Source organism: Homarus americanus, unplaced genomic scaffold (genome assembly GCF_018991925.1).
Source record: "Homarus americanus isolate GMGI-L3 unplaced genomic scaffold, GMGI_Hamer_2.0 scaffold48088, whole genome shotgun sequence".
In the NCBI taxonomy this organism is placed as follows: Eukaryota; Metazoa; Arthropoda; class Malacostraca; order Decapoda; family Nephropidae; genus Homarus; species Homarus americanus.
The window spans coordinates 162,621-177,437 of NW_024719965.1; the positions used below are offsets into that span (position 1 = coordinate 162,621).

The following is a 14,817-nucleotide window of genomic DNA, read 5'->3' on the forward strand; positions in this document are numbered from 1 at the left end:
TCAAGAGTGTTCCCAAGTTACCCGCACTGACGGACGGACGGACGGACGGACGGACGGACGGACACTACTACTACCTTGTTATCAAACAGTAAGGTAACTGTAACTTGGCGGAATCATATAATTCTTCGGTATGTCTGTAGATTATTTTCTTTAATTATAGAATTTACATAAAAAAAATAAGGTTATGTATCCATTAAATACTGAAAAAAAAACTTGGGGCGGGCGGCCAAAAATGTGGTCGATTAGGGAACAGGAAACAAATATTGTATGTGTTTAATTAACCGAATAATCTAGTGTGTACGTGTGTCGGTATGTAGCCTGGGATCACCATTTATTTAATTCGCAATATATTCATAAATAAAAATGATGGCCAGTTACGGTGATATCTAATTAAAGCTTAACGAGATCAGTGTGTGTATATATAGTGTGTTGTGGTCACGTTCATCATAACTATATTTTGAGAACATGTTGTCATATTACTGTGTACCGGATACTGTTTTCTTCAGCATAATAATTTAGTTTAAAACAAGAAAGAAGTGAAAAAAAAATGCCTCGAAATCAGAAGAAATTTAAAAACGATTCTAACCTGAGGGTAAGTGGATGTTGACTCGCCACAGAAACTTATGGCTCACTGTTTACATGGGAGGAGGGGACGTCTATGAAACTATATTAACGAGCCAATCAATACATCAATACACGTGACGTAAACCAATCAGGGGTTATATAATATTACCTTAATGATGCAACAGAACACACCAGACTATGAGAGGGTCTACATCACCCAGGTTAACTCGGCTCATGGCGATGTATCAAAATTTACGCCCAAAAATATTCACTTTCGTCTGTGTGAAAACCTTTACCGTCCTATCCCAGCAGATAAACTCTGTTCACTCAGGCTTCTATGACAACTTACATAAGATCCAGTGAGTTTAAAGCCGCACTCATCTTCTCAACTCTCGAAAAAAAAAAATCTGGTTCGTGACGATCTCTCAAATTTCCCCGACAAAAATGTTCACCGTCGTGGTGGTGAAAAGCTTTACCGCCGTATCCCAGCAGGTAAACAAAGCCCAATCAAGCTTTTACCACAACCTTCAGGAGAATCTAGAGAGTTTCAAATAACAAGAATTGTTTTAGCGGTAATAATAACTCAACACCAGTCTTATCTTACTGACAAACTAACAGTAATTTTTTTGTGACCAAGATTATTCTTATTTTTATTTTTTAATACATTTCACTGTACTCGCTGGCGGACGTACGACCAGTGCCTTACAATATCGCAACAGTGAACAAACCTTTATCATTCCTGTTTTAATATCGAGCAGCGTCTACAGTAGTGTTGTGTTGTGTTGTGTTGCGTTGTGTTGTTTTTACAACTAAATTATGAGCTCGTGTGGAGAAATTTGTATTCTTCGTTCTTTCTTGAATAAAAGAGACAATATTTTTATTTCAATTCTAATTCATCTGATGAAGTGTGAACACACACACACACGCACGCACGCACACACACACACACACACACACACACACACACACACACACACACACACACACACACTCTAATCTCTGCTACTATCATAACATTAAATTAGACACAGTTACTATCAAGGGTGGGATATATATTGTAATGTGAACCAAAATATTAATAAAATCTGAGTGCCTAGAATTATCGTATATCAGATTTGAATGTTTATCTGATTTTATTGTTTGTCATATTTTTTAAAAACATTTGCCTTGTGTGTGCGTCGTCCTGAGTAACGTTAAGACTGACACTGGGAAATGAGGTGACCATATTGTGAGCATATTATGTGTGTGTGTGTGTGTGTGTGTGTGTGTGTGTGTGTGTGTCCCCTCTCATCCTACACCCACAGCCTCAGATCAATACCTCACTCTCTTAATCAACTCCCCGGGATGACTCTTATTCCGCCTCGACTCAACACCTTTGTCCGTATTATGAACCACGTGACGGATTCTCAGAGACACTTAAGTTATTTTTTTCCTCTTAAGACAGCGCGTAACTTATACTGTACACTTAACCCACAACACAAAGCTGGATTCTCAAAAGCAAGTATGTTGATTTTGTCCTTTTAACTGGAGATGCGAGAACGTGTCTAAGTTAAACAAAATGTCAGCATAAGTGCACTGTGAGTCTAGCTAATCCTAACTTACGGTAAAGGAAATAATATCACCGACGAAACATTCTTTTGTGAATCCGGGTTCTAAGATGGCTCGGATTCACAACAAAGGAGTCGGTGCCTTAATTCTTTTTCTTCTTCTTCTTCTTTCTTCGTCTCGTAACTGAGGCAGGTGAAAGGTCTTGTTACGGCAGAGTCTTGGTATAATTTTGAGGCCATTTTAACGACGATTTATGGATCCTCATATAATCTCCCCAGATATACCTCCCCCAATCACCGCACATATTCTCCCCCATATATCCTTCCCCGGATAGCCTCCCCAAATTTTCTCCTCCGGCAACCTCCCAATATATCTTCCCCCAGACAGCCTCCCCCAAGAGACACGCCACCTCTTAGTTGTGATTAACACAGCTCAACTCTCTTTCTCTCTCTCTCTCTCTCTTCATTACCAACTTCTAATTCCTTCTCCTCCTCTTATCTATTAAATGACTGTTTATTTAATCTTTTGGGTGGTGGTGGGGTGGGTGTGAGGTGAGGTGGGGTGGATGTGAGGTGAGGTGAGGTGGGGTGGGTGTGAGGTGGGGTGGGTGTGAGGTGAGGCGGCGTGTGGGGCGGGGTGTGAGGTGGGGATGGTGTGAAGTGAGGCGGCGTGTGGGGTGGGGTCAAAGTTGGGTTGAGTTATGATTAGGTTCATGTCTTAATCCTCTGAATACGATAACTGAACATCTTGAGTACGATAACTTACAGCCCTCGAGTACAATAACTGTATGCCTCTAGTACGATAATATACCAAATTATACGAAGTTTTAATTTAGTAAAATCACAATGTGTTTATCAGGTGCTTGAGTTTTAAGAGTACCAAGAGTTATGGTACTCAGCGACGCAAGAAATTATTAATATACACGTTGTACCGATAATTTGTCTTAATTGAGGAATATTATTAAAATTCTGATTATTTTCTAAGTCCGACAGCCGTTTATCACAGAGTTAATTTTAATATATTGTTTAGTTAATTTTCACATTTCCAGTTAATTTCATACTCTTTCAGTTATATTTCATACAATTCTAGTTAATTTTCATACATTTCCAGTTAATTTCATACTCTTTCAGTTAAATTTCATACAATTTTTGTTAATTTTCATCCATTTCAGTTAAATTTCATACCTTTCAGTTAATTTTCATACTTTTCAGTTAAATTTCATACATTTCAGTTATTTTTTTTATTTCCCGGAGACGTACAGTATATTTATATCCCCAGAGTAATTAAGTTAAGCGGGGATAATTAGAAGAGCTAATTAACTGTGAGCGTATTAAGTATACCCTGAATATTTCTAAATTGATTGTTTTTTAAACTGTATCAATAACTCTACGTCCCTTTGTTTCTCATTCACTCACTCGCTTACTGACGGAGCCTTCAAAAGCCAGTTGATATAACCTTAAAATATATCTACCTAAACTTAAATTAAATGGGACTACGTGAGTATTAGTTTACCTGGTGATTAAAATCGTTAACCTAACCTAACCTAACCTAACCAAACCTAATCTAACCTAACTTAACCCAAACTTAACTTAAATGGGACCACGTGAGTATTAATTTAACTGAAGATTAAAAATGCTAACCTAACCTACACCCAGGTAACATTAGGGTGTTTAAAGATCAGGTGAAATAAGAGGAGGGAGGGAGGGAGGGAGGGGGCTAATCCTCAAGTGGCCCCTTAAGTATTTACGCGGAAGTGTATTTAACTGCATTCCTCCCTCGCTCATCCTCCACCTCTTAAGTTACAACTCACCCTCCACTTGCATCACGTTTCCCCTGGAGCTACACCTTCACTAACACCTGCCTGTATACTCTTAAGAATCACTACAGGTGTGACACATTCTCAGGTAAGATCATGTAGGGTTGGGTTGGGTGGGGTTGGGTGAGCGTTGGGTGAGGTTGAGTTGGGTTGGGTTAGGTTGGGTTAGCGTTAGGTTGGGTTGGGTTGGATTAGGTTAAGTTAAGTTAGTACATGACCCTATACACCCCACACACCCTGGACCCCTTACCTTAAACAAACACTTAAGGTCTTACTTTCGAGGACTGAAGCAAGGTTCATCATAACACTTAGGTCCATCACCATCCACAGACAGTCTCAGTTTACGGTCAATATATCTCCCCAGGTCACACGAATTATGGTACAATTTCTTTATGTGTATTAATAATTATTTAAGTAATGTGGATACTGTATAATGAAGTATCTCACACACACACACACACACCAGATGAGATCCGTGGAAGGACTCGCGTGTTGAACTAAACGCACAAATTACAGTACATTAACAGACAAGAGTAGGTGAGGTGGGCGGCGGCAATTAGGGGAGCAGCAGGTACAGTCTCACCCTCAACACTGGTAGGTGAGGTAGCGGCCGTCAACACCCGGCTGGTCTGCTACTGTACACACTCATAGTTTACCAGACACTTAGTTGAGTTTAACGATCCTTACTGTGTTCATAGCCTCTGAGTCTAACATATCTGACGGAGAAGAGAGAGAGAGAGAGAGAGAGAGAGAGAGAGAGAGAGAGAGAGAGAGAGAGAGAGAGAGAGAGAGAGAGAGAGACTAGGGTCGGGGGGAGACGGTGAACACCCACCCATCGCCTGGCCTACGTCGGGATTTCCAGAGATTCTGTCAAATCCAGGAGGGATTACTCTCTCGCATCCCTACAAACGCCACACCTCCCCCGGCCTCTCTAGCCCTCTTAAAGAAAGGGAAATCCAGATAAAGCGTCTCTTTCACAGTGAACGTTCCAGCCGGTTCATGGCGCTCCAGGGAGGCTTAAACTGATGCCAACTACCTGTTAATAATTCACGGTGCCATCCTCGGGGTCTGAGGGCTGGTGACCATGACCCACCACTCCTGAGGGTTGGTGACCATGACCCACCACTACTGAGGGTTGGTGAACCATGACCCACCACTCCTGAGGGTTGGTGACCATGACCCACCACTCCTGAGGGTTGGTGAACCATGACCCACCACTCCTGAGGGTTGGTGAACCATGACCCACCACTCCTGAGGGTTGGTGACCATGACCCACCACTACTGATACTAAAATAAATTATCCGGTTATGGAACAATTTAACTGTAATTCTTATTTCTTAACCCCCAAACACACACACATGACTGTACATTACTGAACATTAAGACCAAGTAATTAATATATTCAGAGTGGTTATACCCATGAATACTTTATTTTATTAAATAACAAGTGTGTGTATTTCATTATAAGAACAAATACAATGATATTAATTTATCATTCGTAACAAGTGAATATATTCCAGCGAGGTTGACACGGTATGACGTCACTCTCTCTCTTGCTCTAACTCACTCACTCTAAACTCTCTCTCTTGTTCTCATTCTTTTTTTCTCTTTCAGGTTTTAACGCTCTCTCTCAATATCTTTCTCTTCCCCTCTAACTTAGTCACGCTCTTTCAGTCTCTTCCTCACCTTCCCTACTCTCTCTCTCTCTCTCAGACTTCCCCATTCTCTCCTACCCTTACTCAGTTCCCTTCTCTCCCTCGGTCTCTCCCTCCCACTTACTCTCTCTAACACCACTTCTTTCTCTCCCTTCAACTCTCATTTATTCTCTATGCCGCTCATACTCCCTTTTATCCTCACTTTCTTTCACTCTCCTCACTCTTTCCTACTCTCCTTCACTCTCTCCAACTATCCCTCACTCTCTCCTGCTCTCTCTCACTCTCTCCTACTCTCCTTTACTCTCTCCAACTCTCCCTCCTACTCTCCTTCATTCTCTCCAACTCGCCCTCACTCTCTCCTATTCTCTCTCACTCTGTCCTATTCTCCCTCACTCTGTCCTACACTCTTCCTCACTCTCTCTTGCTCTCCCTCACTCTCTCCTATTCTCCCTCACTCGCTCCTACTCTCCCTCACTCTCTCCTACTCTCCCTCACTCGCTCGCTCCTACTCTCCCTCACTCTCTTCTACTCGCCCCCCGATTGCATTAGCGTTATGGTTCAACATCTTTCCTCTCGGCTTCTTTAATTGGACGTCATTGGGTCTCCGTTTTAACCTCTTGTCTTCGTTATAATCTATGGTGTTCGTTATAATCTGTGGTGTTCGTTATAATCTGTGGTGTTCGTTATAATCTGTGGTGTTCGTTATAATCTGTGGTCTTCGTTATAATCTGTGGTGTTCGTTATAATCTCTGGGCTGGTCTTCGTTATAACGTCTTACCTTCATTATAGTGGATTTCGTGGCCACCACTTAAACACAGGTAATCTCTCTCTCCTCCTAATAACGTGTACACATAAGCTATCTTCATCTCACACACACACACACACACACACACACACACACACACACACACACACACACACACACACACACACACACACACACACACACACACACACACACACACACACACACACACACACACACACACACACACACACACACACACACACACACACACACACACACACACACACAGCTTCATTATACCTCATATAATACCTGCATCATTATCTCTTATTATCTTCTTATCGTCGGCACTAATTAAAACACCTGAAAGCTGTTGGTCATGGAAGGCCGTGGTCGCCAACCCTCAGACATGAAGCTAGAGCACCTGACTGTGTATTAGGTGTCTGGCGCAGCGATGTTAGACAGGTGCAGTCTAGCAAGTGGAGTCGGGTAGTGGACAAATGGTGTCAAAATACGAATTCACTTATAACTGAGGAAGACAAACTTATAACTGATGAAGACACACTTATAACCGATGAAGACAAACTTATAACTGATGAAGACACACTTATAACTGATGAAGACACACTTATAACCGATGAAGACACACTTATAACTGATGAAGACACACTTATAACCGATGAAGACACACTTATAACTGATGAAGACACACTTATAACCGATGAAGACACACTTATAACTGATGAAGACACACTTATAACCGATGAAGACACACTTATAACGAGGAGAAAACACACTTAACCACTACAATTAATTACTTTGAATAATACTGTCGTTACCAATAGCCAATAGTTTAAATCTACTCAGTACTAGCAGAGATAACCCCACTCACCTCCCGTAATACAACTTACCTTCTAGTGCACACATATTATACCTGCCGTTTATATACCTGGGAGAGTATGAGTGTTAACCCAGGTGCTCATTGACCAAGGTACCCGAGTCGTTATACTTACTGTGGTACACTCGAGGTCTTCCAACACCACTAATAAGGAGTGATCTTTTCGTGGTGGTGGTTATACTATACAGAGACAAGATTTACAGTTGGTGGATATACGGTAAGTAAGGGCGTTTTACACACACACACACACACACACACACACACACACACACACACACACACACACACACACACACACACACACACACACACACACACACACACACATGTACAGTACACTTGCCCACACACAAACACATATACATACCCCACACTTGCCTACACACATGCACATGCCCACACACACACACATGTACATGTACACCCCACACACACATGTACACGCGCGCCCACACACACACACACACGCCCACAAATGCACATGAACACACGCCCAACACCCAACATATACACACACGCCCACATATATATCCACACACACACACACACACACACACACATGTACACACGCCCGCCCACACACACATGAACACACGCCGCCACCCCTCACACACACACACACATGTACACACGCCCACACACTCATGTACACACGCTCACACACATGTACACACGCCCACATACACACACGTACACACACCCACACACATGTTCACACGACCACACACATACATACACACGTGCACACGCCCACACGCACGTACATATACACACACACACATGTACACATGCCCACACATGTACACACACGCACACATGTATACACACACATGTACACACGCACATCCACATGTACATGTACATACGCCCACATACACGCACACACATGTACACACGACCACACACACACACACACACACACACATGTACACACGCCCACACACACAGATGCACACACGCCCGCACACACATGTACACACGCCCACACATATAGAGGAACAACACAAATCCAATACTCACGTCAGAGTCTGCGCCCTTGTCCCGCCCGGGGCATTTGAAGGTGACGAACTCATGACAACGTTTATGTACCACGAAGCTGCAGACTGTAACAAAAACGCAACCAGTTAGATACAGTCATAAGGTACAGTTAAATCAGTGACATGTATTGTTAATGTTAGGTTACAGTTTCATGGATGACTTTGCTGCCACCTGTAAACGATGCAACCAGTTAGTTACAGTCATAAGGTACAGTTGAAGAGTAACAGTTATCAGTATAGTTGAAGTGAGTTACAGTTAGAGTACAGTTGAAGTGAATTGCAGTTAGGGGTACAGTTAAAGTGAATTACAGTTGGATATAGTTGACGTGAGTTACAGTTAGATACAGTTGAAGTGAGTTACAGTTAGATACAGTTGAAGTGAGTTACAGTTAGATACAGTTGAAGTGAGTTAACTACTATAATAACACCAGTCATATAACTTATTAAAAACCTCCGTCAACTGTAACATCCTACCAGTTACATGTACAGTTAGTGTAAGTTACAGCTGCTATCATAACACCAAACTGTATCAATGTGAAACGAACATAACTGAAGACTGTAACGGCATACCAGTTAAATAGCTGCGTAGAATTACAGTCGAAAGTACAGTTACAAATACAAGTAGATATGATGAATAACAAGAACAGTTAAGTTGGTTACAGTTTGTTGAAAGCCCTCTTACAGTTAATTACAGTGTACAGTAAGTAATAACATGTAATTCAGGACAGTTACAACCTACAGTTAGAGATACAAGATATTAAGAATAACAGTATTTAATATATTTCATTACACAGGTCGACAATGTTGAGACATGAACTGAAACGCATATTTTTGTTCAAGTTTCACGACTTAAAAAAGCGTCGCAGTTTCGAGTTTCAGTACTGATATCAACAGAGGGTGTGGTATGGACCCTGTTGGGGAGTGTGGTGTGGGGGGTGTGGGTGAGAGGAGTGTGGTGTGAGAGGTGTGGTGGAGGAGGTGTGGGTGAGGTGTGGTGTGTGTGTGGGGAGTGGGGGAGGGTGGTGTGGGGGAGGTGTGGGGGTGTGGTGTGAGGGGGTGTGGGGGGTGGGGGGTGTGGGTGGGGGGTGTGGTGTGGGTGGGGGTGTGGTGTGAGGGGGTGGGTGTGGGGGGGTGTGGTGTGGGGTGTGTGTGGGGGGTGTGGAGGGTGGGTGTGTTGGTGGGTGTGAGAGACGGTGTGTGGGGAGTAGGTGTGTGAGACGGTGTGTGGGAGTAGGTGTGTAGAGACGGTGTGTGGGAGTGGTGTGTGAGACGGTGTGTGGGGTGAGACGGTGTGAAGAGACGGTGTGTGGGAGTAGGAGAGACGGTGTGGGGTAGGTGTGTGAGACGGTGTGTGGGAGTAGGGTGTGAGAGTGTGTGGGGAGTGGGTGTGTGAGAGACGGTGTGTGGGGAGTGGTGTGGAGAGACGGTGTGTGGGAGTAGGTGTGTGAGAGACGGTGTGTGGGGAGTGGGTGTGTGAGAGACGGTGTGTGGGAGTAGGTGTGTGAGAGACGGTATGTGGTGGGAGCAGGTGTGTGAGAGACGGTATGTGGTGGGAGCAGGTGTGTGAGAGACGGTATGTGGTGGGAGCAGGTGTGTGAGAGACGGTATGTGGTGTATGTGTGGGGAGTGAGACGGTATGGTGGAGCAGGTGTGAGAGACGGTGTGTGGGTAGTAGGTATGTGAGACGGTGTGTGGGGAGTAGAGACGGTGTGTGTGGAGTAGGTGTGAGACGGTGTGTGGGGAGTAGGTGTGAGAGACGGTGTGTGGGAGTAGGTGTGTGAGAGACAGTGTGTGGGGAGTAGGTGTGTGAGAGACGGTGTGTGGGAGTAGGTGTGTGAGAGACGGTGTGTGGGAGTAGGTGTGTGAGACGGTGTGTGGGGAGTGGGTGTGTGAGACGGTATGTGGTGGGAGCAGGTGTGGAGAGGGTGTGTGAGAGACGGTATGTGGTGGGAGCCGGTGTGTGAGACGGTGTGTGGGGTGGGTGGTGGAGACGGTGTGTGGGAGTAGGTGTGAGAGACGGTGTGTGGGAGTAGGTGTGTGAGAGACGGTGTGTGGGAGTAGGTGTGTGGCGAGTGTCTCAAGTTTCATTACTAACATCAACAGAAGGCAAGAAATTAATTTAAAGCGACGTACAGTAGTGTCTTTTCCAGAGCCCAATAAGCAGCCGTAACTTACTTAAGAGAAACGTTGCTGAGGTAAACAGGACGACATTAAACCTACTTTAGCCAAACTCATAAACGGGACGGCGATAGATGACGACGACATACAGTGGCTGCCTGACGTAGGAAGATATACTGAGGAGGTTCCAGGGCACCATTCAGAAAGCCGGAGAAGTGTTTTATCACACAACTATCCCTGTGGTCTGAATCTCCGTAAAGTCTTAACACAGCCTCACCATCGACCATGTAAACAAAGCTCCGTGTGGTTATGGTCTCTCTCTTTAGTCCCAGTCAACATCATCAAGTTTTGTCTCCTTCCTAAGCATCATCATAACATCACTATATAAGTAGATATTTTCGGTTTTCGAGCAGAGAGAAACACCTTTGTGTTATGATATAATTTGAGACAGGTGACATAGGTTAATTACTGACTCAGGTAACATACTAACAACTTGTGGGATTTACTCTACCTGTATTTTTTACCTTTGTCTGGTCATGAAAAGAATGAGTTACCGCGATGGATCTCCCATTTTGTCCAGGAAAGTCCCAACAAGTTTTAATACAATCGTCCATTCACTCCAGAAGTTTTAACAGCGAAACTGAACGCCTTTAAAGTTAGGAAGGAGGCTATTGTCTGCGTGAGTCACACCAATAGCCGCTCCTCTTGACTTGCATGACAATGAATTTCGCGCGAATGGCATTGTTTGTCACGTGCAGCTTAGCATTATTCTTGTACACCTCTGTTCTGTAAGAGACTCCCTCCTGTCACATTAACCACGACTGTTTATCATCACAGTAACACGACACAAGGACAGTTGACTCACAAAGGTTCATACAATATCTATATCCCTCATAATTGAAGATGTAAAAATGTACCCATCTGGTCGGTCGACTTAAGCCAAAACACCAAAGATAAAGTCTGGAAATAACATTAGAATGACAACAAACTTTAAACTCAACAAATTAACCAACGTTCACAGAGTATCAGTTAGAAGGAAAATTAACACAGAGAATGTTTAAATAAATAACCACACACACACACACACACACACACACACACACACACACACACACACACACACACACACACACAGAAAATGTACAGTTGTAATTACAGCACTTCGGCTCAGTAAAACCCAAATACAAAACACTAGACTACAAGGACGACAACCTAGTTACAGTTAAACTACAAAACCTACCACAATATAATTACAATTTAAACTTTTTTGTCAAATTATCTAAAAAGCGGCGGCAACAGGAGCAATGCATCATGCTCCACCACACACACACGAATTTTTATAATAAACTAATTGTTGGAAACGTGTGAAGTTAAACAGGTATGACTCACTCACGGTGCTGAACATTATACTCGCATTAAAATGACAAAGACCTATACTAAAACAATACAGTTTGGGTGACCTGTGGCAGCCTGTAGTGTTGCGAGGACAAGAGTGAGGCTTCAGTCTATTATCTTACAACAGTCTATTTTCTTACTACAGTCTATTATCTTACTACAGTCTATTATCTTACTACAGTCTATTATCTTACTACAGTCTATTATCTAACTGCAGTCTGTTAACCACACAAACAATAGACAAAACAAAAAACAACGATAACAAGAAGTGGTTTATGTCTGCATTGAGTCGTAACTTGTAAAAAAAAAAAAACCCACACAGGTGAAAAACATCCACCAATAATCAGGTCAGAGAGGAAAGGTAAAAAAATAAATAAATAAAAAAATAAAAAATCAGGAACTTAACCTAGTACACCTTCCTATGTCAGTCATATACTATACAGGTCAGTACTATACATCTACCCATCACTCGCCCGCTACCTGCACCCCACCCCCCGGTAAACACTCCCCACATTACTACTAAATTAACCCTTAACTACTGCCACATTACTCCATCAATAACTATAAATTCCTCCTGAAATATCGGGGAGTGAGGCGGAGGTCATGAATTAACTAGGAGTGTGTGGCGCGGTGTCCCCTTTAAGTGAGGAGGAGGAGGAGGAGTCGCCACTGCTCTCCTGCACCACACCTCACCTACCACTCCCTCCCTCCTTCCCTCCATCACCACCATCGCCTGTGAGTTAACTATGTCATCCATCACTCATCTAAACATCTACCAATACTCTACTTCTACCACATCAACCAATACTCTACTTCTACCACATCAACCAATACTCTACTTCTACCACATCTACCAATACTCTACTTCTACCACATCTACCAATACTCTACTTCTACTACATCTACCAATACTCTACTTCTACCACATCTACCAATACTCTACTTCTACCACATCAACCAATACTGTATTACATCAACTAATACTCCACTACAACTTCCTCGTCAACCTAAACCGAATCTACTGTCAGTTAGCCAAGATTTAGTTAGTGCCCGTCAACAAACACACTGTGCTGGTCTCTATTGTATGTACGGGGGACAAGTATGGGAGGTATTCAGCGATGGTCTGCCCTCACCTCACTTCACCTCACCTATTGCCACCGATCATCTCAGTTTATATTGTCCTCTCAAGGATCACCCTGGCACCCGGGACTACTGTAACCTGGCACCCGGGACTACTGTAACCTGGCACCCGGGACTACTGTTTCCTGGCACCCGGGACCTAAGATATAACAGGTCAACAACAACAAAGACGAGATCAGCTCTAAAACAAAGGTGTAAACAAACACGATGAAATATATACTAATTGGGTGTAACTCCTTGAGACCCTGTGTGACCTACCTCGGCCTGTTGTCAACACTCCCTCCTCACTTCTCTCCCACACTTTCTCATTATTATTCACACACACACACACACACACACACACACACACACACACACACACACACACACACACACACACACACACACACACACACACACACACACACACACACACACACACACACAAAAGATAAGTGGATCACCTTCTTCTCATTATCCAAAAAAAAAAATAGATAATGACAACATACATTAACCTAACCTTATTACCGGACAAGTGATGTTAATGAAGGAGAGAAGTAGGTAGTAAATATCCTAAGATCAAATACTCAAAGGTTCATTAGGGTAAATATACCTCATAACTAAATGTAAAAAAAAAAACTAACTCCTTGATCACAGCTAAAACACATAACATCACACATTAACATTACACCGCTGAGACTCTTACCTTAATTAACCACTTTCAATTAGCGCCAATTAGGACTCTATAATTAAGGTAGGAGATATATGCAGGTAATTAAAAAGTTCATTTTGTTTGGTGCTAAGTGAACGTATCTGGTTGAGGTAGAGTCTCAGTTTAATTTTGCTGCCATTATGAGTGTTACTTTGGGGGGGTTAGGTTAATATCAGTCAGTTAGATACGTTCTCACATCTCCGGATACGAGGACAAATCCCTCCCCCCCGAATGAACCTTCAGTATGAACCTTTGAGAACCTCGGCGTAAGGATCAGTAAGGTTCAGCGAGGGCTCCACCAACACCCTGTAGCGAGGTTCACCCTGACGTATTACATCATTTTGGCTCTAATTTCTTTTACGCTCTAACTCTTTAATTAGGCTTTGTCGTGCATATAAATCATGCAACATGCAACTCGTGTCGGTGGTCCATGAGTAGGCTACATTTCTCCACGCAAGAGTGAATTATCCAAATTTTGTATGAAACTAATATTTTTTTTTTCAAACACGGTTACCACCAGCTAATACTATATAACACTTCCAACCCAGAATTATAAATATACTGTCTAGGTGTATTTGTTTTAGTGTGCTACGCCTCTCATAAGGCTCAGCCACGCATGGATCTTTATAATGATATTGTACAGAAAAATATTTATAAATTTCTCAACTAAAAAGGAAAGGTTTAACTCCATAACCAATTATATGTAAATGTCACCATCACACTGGTAATAAGTGTGTGTGTGTGTGTGTGTGTGTGTGTGTGTGTGTGTGTGTGTGTGTGTGTGTGTGTGTGTGGAGGTGTGGGTGTGTGTGTGTGTGTGTGTGTGTGGAGGTGTGGGTGTGTGTGGAGGTGTGGGTGTGTGTGGAGGTGTGGAGTGTGTGTGGAGGTGGGGGTGTGTGTGTGGAGGTGTGGGTGTGTGGAGGTGTGGGTGTGTGGAGGTGTGGGTGTGTGTGTGGAGGTGTGGGTGTGTGTGGAGGTGTGGGGTGTCTGGAGGTGTGGGTGTGTGTGGAGGTGTGGGTGTGTGTGGAGGTGTGGGTGTGTGTGGAGGTGGGGGTGTGTGGAGGTGGGAGTGTGGAGTGTGTATGGATGTGTATGAGTTTCCAGTTCACCTGTGAGTCTATCCTGAAGTTGTAAACACAGAAACTTGCCCAAATATCAGTAGAGTTTAACTAAAGAACAATCCTCCTCAACCCTTACTCCTACGCCT

General features: G+C 43.2%; 1 protein-coding gene across 4 annotated transcripts in view; it reads right to left on the minus strand.

The window, feature by feature from the left end:
• The window catches only part of LOC121860337 (protein kinase C, brain isozyme-like), a 118,988-nt gene that overhangs the window by 96,874 nt on the left and 7,297 nt on the right, over positions 1-14,817 (minus strand). For all 4 annotated transcript variants that reach the window (XM_042357413.1, XM_042357412.1, XM_042357411.1 and 1 more), the window contains exon 2: positions 8,250-8,332. The gene's annotated coding sequence lies outside the window, so the exon portion shown is untranslated. The remainder of the gene's footprint in view (positions 1-8,249; positions 8,333-14,817) is intronic.